The sequence below is a fragment of the Cricetulus griseus genome, chromosome 8 (genome assembly GCF_003668045.3).
Source record: "Cricetulus griseus strain 17A/GY chromosome 8, alternate assembly CriGri-PICRH-1.0, whole genome shotgun sequence".
Lineage (NCBI taxonomy): Eukaryota > Metazoa > Chordata > Mammalia > Rodentia > Cricetidae > Cricetulus > Cricetulus griseus.
This window is the reverse complement of record NC_048601.1, coordinates 76,320,734-76,329,817: the sequence shown is the minus strand read 5'-3', so window position 1 is coordinate 76,329,817 and position 9,084 is coordinate 76,320,734.

Sequence of the window (9,084 nt, the reverse complement as noted above, 5' to 3'; positions counted from 1 at the left end):
TTTTTATGAAACAAAGAAGCAATTGTGATATCCTTTTGGGACATTGTGATGTCATAGTGGAGGACTGCAATGTCACAATGGGTCACTGTTCTTAGGCTTTGACTGTGATGCCACTGAGGGCCAAGTTTGGATCCATGGCCCTACTCTAGCTGGGAGTTGTGTTGATGTCCATGGCCCTTACCGCCACTGAAGGTATGGATGTCATGGTCTAGAATTGACTAAGACACCAAGATAGGTAGCCCATGTGGGAAGCAGCCACTTCAGGGCAATGGAAACTGCAAGTTCTATCCTTATCAGAAATCATATGACCCTTAAGCCAGCAGGCAGCTTGACCACAGCATGCTGATGCTCATACTTTTCCCCTTTCCTTCCTTCCTTCTTTCTTTTATATTAACATAATTTTGCATTGATTCTTTGGAAATTTCACACCATGTGCCCTAATCCCATTCATTTCCCAGTCCTCGACCCTTGTAGCCTCCTAGTCCCATAAGAAAATAAAAAACAAAAAATAAAAAACAAAAACACTTTGCTCCTCCATTTTTTCCTACTTCACCACCACATAATCATCTGTTATGGGAGCTGTAATGTGTCACAAAGTATACCCTTTTGCCCAAACAGCTGTAATTGAAAATGTTTATTGCAATGAGCTGTTGGTCTGCTTCAAGGCCTCTGGCTACTGGTACCCATTGGACCCTTGCTGAAACTCCTCTTGAATATCCTGCTGTTGTCCAGATTCATAGAGATCCTGTGGCTATGGTTCCACAGAACTCCAGCAGGTAATAATTGGGGTACATACTGGTTTGGGCCAACTCAAAGACCTGATTAGGGCCTGAGTGGTAGCTGAGTTCATCAGTCCTGGCTTCTCTTCCCTGTGACTGACATCCATAGGTGATGGTCAGGGCCAGCTTTCCCATACATTGGTGAGGGGTGGGACCAGCCCTTCTCACATGCAGGGCCAGCTCTCCCTATGTGGCAGCCAGTGAGGGTGGGAGCAGTTTTCTCAGAATCGTTGAGGGTCCTGGCCAGCTCTCCAGTGCCCATAACACTAGGGTTAATTCTCCTGGGGTGGGGTGAAAGTGATCAGGGGAGCTGAGGTGGTTGTAGGGGCAGGACCAGCTCTCTGGTACCCAGGCTACTGGGTCAGCTGTCCCATGCCCCCAGCAGTAACCTTGGCCACATACATCAACACAGAGCCTGGCTATGTTAGGACCACAGTCCCAGATATGGCCCTTGGCTGTAGGTTGTGCCAGACATCACCATGGCCTCAGATGACAGCCCAAGCCGCTCAGATTAGTATGACCCCAGTGACAGCATGGCCTCCAGACATCAACATGGCCTCAAGAACCAACCCAGACCACAATATCCATAAAGCCTTCAGTGGCTACAAGGGGCATGGACATCAACACAAATCCCAGCTACAATGGGACGATGGATCCAGACTTGGCCTTCAGTGGCATCACAGGCCTGAACATCAAATGGCCCCAAGTGGCAGCACTGGCCACACATATCAGCCTGTTTCTCACAGCCCTCACTTCTCAATCTCTGCTCCTCTCCACAGTGCATGAATTGCTCTGCTTCTCCTTCTCTCCTGTTTCTCCACCACATGCTTGTTCATCTTGGCTGCATCTGCCTGCTAGGCTACTTGGTACCAGTCAGGCACAAGGCTGTTTTCTACCTGCCCAGCCCCTTGGTGCTGGACCACATGATATCTTAATGACCAAAAGTCCTCTCATAAAAAGTTTGCTTACAACAGTTCCTTTTATTTACAGCTGTACCTCCCCCAACCCCAAATGCTCTCCCACCACTCTTCCACCCAACTTAAACTACCCCATTAGAAACCTGAACTTACTTTTGGCAGGGCTGCTCTCCCTTCCCTTAGAGACAGCTCATGACTCAATGAAGCTTTTCTCTTTGGCTTCAGTGCAGCTCTGGTGGTCTCAGTCTCTCATTAAGCCTTATAATTAATTGTGTTGTCACAATGGTGCATTGAAGTATCAGAATGGATTATGCAGTGTCATACAGGAAAATTGTTATGCCACGATCTAGTTTTGTTATGCTACAAGCAAGTGTTGTGTTAACACATGCTTTGTGCTGTTACTGTGGCATTTGTAGAAAATGTTCCAATTGTTATGAGAGGAATGTGTGTTTACTGTCTGAATGGAAAATCCTGAAGATACTTATTAAACCAATTGATTTGTGGACATAATTTAGTGCTGAGATTTTTTGCCTGGTTTTTACTCGGGAAGACCTATCTAAAAATGAGAGTGGAGTATTGAAGTCTCTCAATATTAATTTTTCAGTACTGAGCTGATCTTTTATGAAATTGGGTGTCCAAAAATTTTTGCATAAATATTTATAATTGTTACATCCTTGTGATTAATTATTCTCTGTATTAATGTAAATTGACCTTCTTTATCTCTTCTGATTGGGCCTAGTTTGAAAGCTACCTTACCAGGTAAAAGAATCTTCATACTTCTTCATGCCTTCCATTTGGGTGGTAGGTTGATGTCCTTCCTTTAAGTTTCATTTTTTAAATATGTATCTCAGTAATGTATGTTTTGGTGTGCTAAAGCTCTTTGCATTGAAGTTTAATTATTGATAAGAGTATTTTTCATTTATGACTTTATTATTGGTCTTATTTGTTGGGTTATTTGTCATTCTTTTTTCTCCTTGCTATTAATATTTTGGGTTTGTTGGTTTATTGGACATGATGGAATTCTTCCTGGCTCTTCTCTGTCCATCTGTCCTTTCACAAAATGTTTTCTTCCTGTGTTCTTGGATAAGTCTATCTTCAGTATAGCATTCCTTAAATACTTTCTACTGTTCCAACTTGTTTGTCATAATTGCCTTAATTTGTTCTTGTCTTGAAATGCTTTTATTTCTCCATCAAGTTTTGTTTTTTGTTTTGCTTTGAGACAGGGTTTCTCTACATAGCCCTGGCTATCCTGGAACTCACTATGTAAAACAAGTTGACCTTGAACTCATAGAGATATGCCTGCCTCTTCCTCCCAAGTGCTGGGATTAAAGGGTGCTCCACCACACACAGCCCTCTCCATCAATTTTTCATTGTCAACTTTTCAAATATAGCAATCTTGATTGACAATTAATTCCTTCCAGGCCTTAAATACATCATTCCATGCTTTCATGGCTCTTGTTCTTATGTTTTCTTCATGATTTCTTTAATGTTTTATTTGTCATTTTTCAATTTCCATGATTTGTGTATGTTTTATAATTTCTCTTGCTACTAATTTGTAGTTTTATTACATTGTGGTCATATAGGATGCAAAAAATTATTTCAATTACCCTATATTTGCTGATATGTAAACTTTGTGTGTTTTTATATGATCTATTTTAGAGAATGCCTCATGGATTTTGAGAAGAATGTGTATTCTATAGTGTTTGGATAGACTAATCTGTAGGAGGCAGCAAATATAGAGCATGGTTTTTAATCCAAACAATATGATTTTTTATAGATTTTATTTAAATTAGAAACAATCTAATTTTACATATCAATCCCAGTTTCCTCTCCTCCTATCCTCCTATGCTTCCCACCAACCCCCCATCCCACCCCCCATCCATTCCCCCTCCACGCCCAGGCAGGTGAGGCTTTCCATGAGGGATCATCAAAATCTGTCAAGTCATTTGGGGCAGGGCCCAGGCCCTCCCCTGTGTATCTAGAATAAGAGATTATCCATCCATGGGAAATGGGCTCCTGAAGTTCATTCATGCACTGGGGATACATTCTTGTTCCACAGCCAGAGGCCCCACATAGACTGCCCAGTGCTCCTAGCTGACACCTGCATTCAGGAGGCCTGGTTTGTTCCTATGTTGGTTCCCCAGCTGTCAGACTGGGGTCCATGAGTTCCTACTTGCTCAGGTTGGCTGTTTCTGTGGGTTTTCCCTGCATGATCTTGTCCCCTTTGTTTGTCAGTCTTCCCTCTCTGAGACTGGATTCCAGGAGTTTGGCTCAGTGCTTGGCTGTGAATCTTTGCTTCTGCTTTCATCAGCTACTGGATGAAGGCTCTAGGATGGCATTTAAGGTAGCCTCTCCACTATTGCTTAAGGTCCTAGTTGGCGTCATCCTTGTGGATCTCTGTACAATTCCCTAGTGCCAGATTTCTCTTTAAACCTATAATGGCTCCCTCTATTGATGTCTCTTTTCTTGCTCTCCTCTGTTCCTCTCTCCACTCAATCATCCTGATCCCTCATGTTCTCCCCCCTCCTCTTCTCCTCTCCTCTTTCTCCTCCCTCCCTCCTGCCTCCACCCATGCTCCCCATTTATTCAGAGGCTCTTGTATGTCTCTCTTACCATCCTCCTTGTTTACTAGCTTTTCTGGAGGTATGGATTGTCAGCTGGTAATCCTTTGCTCTATGTCTAATATCCTTATATGAGTGAGTACATACCATGTTTGTCTTTCTGTGACTGGGTTACCTCACTTAGGATGGTTTCTTCTAGTTCCATCCATTTGCCTTCAAAATTTCAAGATTCCATTGGGTTTTTTTTTTCCAATGAGTAGTACTACATTGTGTAAATGTACCACATTTTCTGCATCCATTGTTTGGTTGAGGGGCATCTAGGTTGCTTCCAGGTTCTGGCTATTACAAATAATGCTGCTATGAACATGGTTGAACAGATGTTCTTATTATATGAATCAAACAATATGATTTTTCTTGGGGAATTTATACCATTAATATTTAGAATAATTACTGAAACATATATCAATTTCTGTCATTTTGTTGATTTGTTCTGTTTGGTGTTTTCTTCTCATTTGTTTGGCTACTATTCTAGTATGGCTCATTCTTTCCTGTAGACTAATAAATGTGCTTATCTTTCTCTTTAGTCTAAGCATTTTAGAATTGTACAAAGAAGAATCATCTGTCAGCCTGAGAAAATGGAGAATGGAGAAGATGTATGTCGTAGGGGAAATCTGGCTGAACTTCAGCCTGCAGCTGAATCTGGTTTCCCCAGGTACAAATCAGAGTAATATTCACACAGTTGTATTTTCTGTGTCAAGTTCCAAAAAAATGTGTGGTTGGAACTATCCCACTTTGGAGGCTAGGAATTACACTGTTACAACAGATAACAAGTTCCATGGGTGGGAGGAGACAACCAGAGCTCCACTGAATTTGACACAGTGTGTCAGGAAAGAGTTTATGTCTACTCAAGACCTTTTTCCCTCTGTCTTTATGACTTATCTGACTAGACAGAAGGATTTCATATTGCATACATGAAGTCTGGAGAAAGGGTTATCAAAGAGGAACATCTACCAGAAATTAGAGTTTCCAAGGAGATGAAAGGGAGTTGGCCACTTTATGTGGCTCACATGCTTCACATATGAATTATGCTGAATGTTGCCTATGGCCAAGTCTGTCAGAGTTGAGTCTCAGAGGAATAGATAAGGGTCACTGTTAATAAGATAAATATGCATTAAGTGGTTACATTATTTTAGGCTTTGGTAAAAACATTAATAGACATAGGTTGTCTAATTACAAACTCATACTGACTCCATGAGATTAATACAACATTCAACAGGTAAAAGAGGAAGCTCAAAGTTTTTGTCTGAGCTCTCTGGTATTTATCAGGTGCTAACAATGAGCATTTATGATTAAGGAGTCTCTCACCATATCAAGCCCCCTGAATCAGATGGCAGGTACATGCACACAGATGTAGTCACACACAAGCCTTCTTGGCAGAGGCCACAAAGAGCCTTACTCGTAAGGCCACATTCACCAGTGCATATCACTAGACAAATTCAACAATCTTGGATGCATTCTCAGTGATTTTGACTAGACTTCAGTTGTGTGCCCCCAAGGAATCCACTCTGAACTAGCTGAGAAGTAAAGGGCCTGAACCTGGGCTTTTGCAAAGAAATGTTGCCATCTGGTGGGCATCTGGTCACACTTTAAAAAACATGCCAATGGGCTTCAGGGAGCAAACGAGGAAAGGGTTACAAATTGTGAAATCAAGCTGTTTTCTTTCAGCTTCAGTTATTTCCGTCTTAATTGTAGGGCTCTACTGTGCAATTAAATGAGGCTTCAAATCACATGATGACTACCCATTGTTGGTCATCCCCCATGCAAATCACATCTTTGTTTTCATGATCTTTTTTTTTTTTTTTTTTTCTAGTTAGGGAACAAGCTTATTTCAAGTCCCTTCTCCCTCTCCCTCCCCTCACCCTCGTCCCTCCTCCCCCACCCCAGCCCACCCACCACTCCCCAGGCAGTGTAGGGCCCTCAACGGGGGCTCTGCAAAGTCCACCACGTCTTCCTATGCTGGTCCTGGGCCCTTCCCCATGTGTCCAGGGCCAGAGTGTAACCCTTCACGTGGAATGGGCTCTCAAAGTCCCTTCTTGCACCAGGGAAAAATACTAATCCACCACCAGAGGCTCCCTGGAGTGCAGAGGCCTCCTTATTGACATCCATGTTCAGGGGTCTGGATCAGTCTTGTACTGGCCTCCCTGACAGCATCTGGGGTCGATGTGCTCTCCCTTGTTCAGGTCAACTGTTCCTGTGGGTTTCTCCAACCTGGTACAGACCCCTTCGTTCTTCATTCCTCCCTCTCTTCAACTAAATACCCAATTGCAGCTCAGTGTATATCTGTGGATATCTGTCTCTGTTTCCTTCAGCCACTGGGTGAGGGCTCTAGGATGGCATAAAGAAAAGTCATCAATCTCATTTTAGGGGAAGGGCTTTGGGTTATCCTCTCCACCATTGCCTGGATTGTCAGATCGTGTCATCCTTGTAGGTCTCTGGAGATCTCCCTGGTTCCAGATCTCTTCTCGGACCTATCTGATATGGTATCTCTCATCCTGCTCTCTTTCCTCTATTCTTCCCCCAACTCAATGTTTCTGCTCCTCCATTTCCTCTCCTCTTCTCTTCTCTTGCGCTTATTGTAGCAGCTCCTCTCCCCCCCACCCTCATGCCCCCAATTAGTTCGGGAGTTCATGCCACTTCCATTCCTGGGGAACATTTATCCCTTAGAGTCCTTCATGTTTCCTAGTTTCTTTGGCAAAGAGCATTATAGACTGGTAATCCTTTGCTCTATGTCTAAAATTCATATATCAGTGAGTACATACCATGTTTGTCTTTTTGTGACTGGGTTACTTCACTCAGGATGATTTCTTCTAGTTCCATCCATTTGCCTGCGAATTTCAACATTCCATTGCTTTTTTCTGCTGAGTAGTACTCCACTGTATAGATGTACCACATTTTCTCAATCCATTCTTCAGTTGAGGGGCATCTAGTTTGCTCCCAGGTTCTGGCTATTACAAACAATGCTGCTATGAACATGGTTGAACATATGTCCTTGTTGTATGTACATGCCCTATTTGGGTGTATACCCAAGAGAGGAATGGCTGGATCTTGAGGTAGACTGATTCCCATTCTTCTGAGCAACCGCCATACTGATTTCCAGAGTGGTCTTATAAGTTCGCACTCCCACCAGCAATGGAGGAGTGTTCCTTTTTCTCCACATCTTCTCCAGCATAGATTGTCATTGTTATTTTTGATTTTAGCCATTCTAACAGGCGTGAGGTGGTATCTCAGAGTTGTTTTGAGTTGCATTTCTCTGATGGCCAAGGATTTTGAGCACTTTCTTAAGTGTCTTTCAGCCATTTCAGATTCCTCTGTTGAGAATTCCCTATTTAGTTCTGCACCCCACTTTTTAATTTCATTGTTTGTGGTGTTTTGATGGCTAGCTTCTTGAGCTCTTTATATATTTTGGAAATCAGTCCTCTGTCAGATGTGGGATCGGTGAAGATCTTTTCCCATTCTGTGGGTGGTCGTTTTGTCCTACTGACTGTTTCCTTTGCCTTGCAGAAGCTTCTCAGTTTCAGGAGGTCCCATTTATTAATTGCAGACCTCAGTGTCTTTGCTACTGGCGTAATGTTCAGGAAGTGGTCTCCTGTTTTCATGATCTTATTAAAGTCGCTTTCATCAGCTAAATGTCCAGATCTGGATAAGAAACTGGAAGCTAAAACAATAGAACTGTCATATGATCCAGCTATACCATTGCTGGGCATGTACCCAAAGGACTGTGTAACCTACTATAGAGATGTTGTACATCCGTGTTCATTGCTATTTTATTCATAATAGCTAGGAAATGGAACCAGGCAAGATGTCATCAATTGATGGATGGATAATGAAAGTGTGGTGCATAAACAAAGGAGTTGCATTAATTCAGCTCTAAGGAAAAATATTTGAAGTTAAATGATGGTAACTGGAAAAAAATTATACTGAGCAAGACAATTCAGGTCCAGAAAGACAAACACTGCATGTTCTCTCTGAAAAGATAAGAATCATCACAAAACACACCAAGACTAAGTTCTCAGCACAAAGATTTATTTGCCACACAGCAACAAGGGACAGGGAATAAGACAAAGACAGGAGGCAGGGAACGAGGGATAACGGAAAGGGACCAAGGGAGAGGAGAGAAAAGAGGCAAGGGAGAGGGGGAGGAGTATGTCCCTCCCTCAAACTGTCTCTGGATAGAGAGGAGAAAAACATGGCCCAAAGGCAAATGGCAGTTTATAAAGGGAAAAGGGGAACCTCCCCCAATCGTGCTTGGATTGTTTTGATTGGGCATGTTCATTAGGGTAGCTAAAAGAGGGATTTTGATTGCTACACTTCAATACTTTGATAGCTGGACCTTGGTGATCAGCCTCAGGAGAAGGAAGAGGGCAACTAAGGGAACAGACCTTGGTGGCTATCTTTAGGAATGGTATATAATGGTTCAGCAAGGAAGAGGGAATGGGGGAAGGGCAAGGTCTGCTTCAGCCTTATTTACCATTCTCAGGCCTACTAGAGCCCTTCACTCTCGTATATGCAGGTCCCAGCTATGGATTATTGGAGCAATGTGTTTAACTTGGAGTGCTCGTAAAGGCCAGAAAGTGGCCAATAGAGGAGAAGTATGGAGAAAGAGAGTCGAGAGATGGAATAGTACAACAAATGCAACATTGGTGTAAGGGAAGAGACAAAGTGGAAAAGCTTGAGTGGGGAGGAGAGTGGGAAGGTATAGTAGAGGAGAAATGGGCAGAAGGTAGCCAAAAATAAGAATGTACGAAAACTTACTATTCTATGAACTTG